Source organism: Scaptodrosophila lebanonensis, unplaced genomic scaffold (genome assembly GCF_003285725.1).
Source record: "Scaptodrosophila lebanonensis strain 11010-0011.00,11010-0021.00 unplaced genomic scaffold, SlebRS2 tig00000202-arrow-arrow-pilon, whole genome shotgun sequence".
In the NCBI taxonomy this organism is placed as follows: domain Eukaryota; kingdom Metazoa; phylum Arthropoda; class Insecta; order Diptera; family Drosophilidae; genus Scaptodrosophila; species Scaptodrosophila lebanonensis.
In genome coordinates, this window is record NW_022060612.1 from 514022 (window position 1) to 516546 (window position 2525).

The window sequence follows — 2525 nt, forward strand, 5'->3', positions numbered from 1 at the left end:
TTTTGGCACCACAGCCAAAACAAAATATTTTCCGTTGCTCTAAACAGTCATCAAAACGATGTCCTGGTTTATCACAATTCCAACACACTAAGGGTTTACGTTGAATAGCTGATACATCCTCATTCAAAAGCTCTTGAGCTGGAACTTCTAGCTCTGCTACACGAGAACGGTGCTCAAATTTTTCTCTTGCAGTACTCGATCGGACTTGTTTGTAGAATTGCTCATGAGTACGTATTTCTTCCCTAAGCCTAGCCAAGGTAGTAATACCAAGATGCATGAGCTCATAACGCAAAGAAGTTTTAGCGTTATGAATCAGAATACGGACAAGAGAACGCTCTGAAATGTCCTTGCGCAATCGACCTATGAGTTTCTCCACTGCGAATTGGAAGTCTTCGAAAGATTCTTGCTCGCCTTGCCGACGCGAATTGATCATTTCCCAAACATCCATATCGTCATCTATGTCGTCGAATTTCTTTCGAAATTCTACACAAAATTCTTCCCAAGTAAATCGAGGATTGGAACGATGGAATCGCCAAAACCAATCGTTGGCTCTCCCAACGAATAGCATGTATAAATGGTCACATAAAAGTTGGTAGTTTCCATTCAAGTTTTGTACAGCAAGTGAACGAACTCTGTACAAGAAATCTTGGGCCTGCATACTATCTTTGCCACCATCAAACCTTATATGCCAGCTTTGTATTATGCTGGACACCTTCTGAATAGGGATAGAAGAATTCGATAAATTCAAAATGTTTGCTCCGTCAGGATTACGATGAACCGAAGGCAACTGGGTTACTTCACCAGGACGTCCAAACCTAGTCCTTTCTTCACTCTGTTGTTCGCTTGGCTCACTACGGCCTATCTGTAGTGCCGCTAGTTGCGCACGTATTGTTTTTTCAATTGTGTCCGCCATAACTGAATTAATGGTCTGAATCATTTGATTCTGACTCGACTGTATGGCCGTTTGTACCAAATTTGCTACTTCGACGCGATCTATAGCCCTGCCTTCTGTAGTATATAAATTATCGGGTAATGCATCTCCTTGCACACGACTCATAGATCGAGTTTGCACGCCCCGCCTTGGAGTTGCTCCTCTATTTCTTGAAGCTCTAAAAGTCCCGTGTGCCTGGGAAAGTACTTCCGTAGCCACGTTAGCTTGAGTACCACTGCTACCACTGGCTTCTTGAAGTTCCACTGCCAAATTGTTATTTATGTAAGTCAGTTGTTCTACAGAACAGACTCGCTTGCACACTGGACAAATCGATGACGCTTGAAGACATTCCACTATACATCGATTATGAAATTTGTGTTTGCAAGGTGCAATTGCCACTAATTCGTTTTCACGAATGGTTTCCTGACAAATGCCACAAAAGGGGTCTAAATCTTGTAAAGACTGCGCTAAGTTTTCGTTACTATGTTGCACAGCCATTATTATACTAATAAATACAAATTTCTGATTAAAAAAAACAATCAAAACTTTTGGTCCACCACTTACTAGATATCAAAACCATAGCCAAAAAAAAAAAAAATAAATAAAACAATCTAATCTACAAAAGTTTTCGTCTGCCTTATATACTATTGCAATTAATGAATTCTATTGTTTACTTGCGATAAGACTGAACAGTGATGTTGGTCAGACCACCAAAGTATCTCTAGCGATCTGCAATTCCAGCCATCAAAACTCACATCAAATGCAAGCTTAGTTTAGATATTATACATTTTCAGCGTGAGAGTTCTCCAAGAACAGATTCGCTCTGGTCGACCAATCCGAAACCACAGAATTGCAATCGCAGTTCCAAGAGACGAGGTTCTGAGCTCCCAAACCACTACGCTGTAGACATATAAATCTACTGAACATTCAAAATTGTGAAACTATATTGGATGGAATATAAGAGCATTCAGCCTAGATGGCTTTCGGGTATCTATCTTTCGGGCATTATCTATTCGGACGGCACCACCTGTTGAGAACTGGTGTTGCTTTTGGGTGCCAGCGGTCATGCCAGCTGACAGCGATGGGCCCCACGTTGGGCGCCACTTGTGTAGTGTGGCGGGCTGTGTTGTTGTTGTTTTAAGCAAGCCCCTAAATTTGGGAGCTACTGGTGAAGAGGGAGCGGGTGAACGAGTGTGCTCTACCTTCTCTCACGGTGCTATGGAGGATTCGAGGCGTGCACTTCTTGCGTTGCTCTAACTTAGCTCGTCAGACGGGGTGGGGTTCTTTCTCCTCCTTACCATAGCGGACACACCACTACAAGAAAATAAGTGCACTAAACAGAAACTAGCAAAACGAACAAATGGAGTATTTAGATTTGTTCCCACAATCAGGACAGAAGCGGACAAACAGACTAATGTAGAGTACATTGCTTCTAGGGTATTAGATGTAGGTATACCCTATTCTGTACCCACCCTACCTTGGCATACCGGAAATAAGAATAATGGTCGGTAGCCCCTATAGCAAATTGATCTTACTTTAAGTTTGGGTTTGGCGATGACATCTTGATTAGTGATGGAGCAGCGAAAGGAAATTT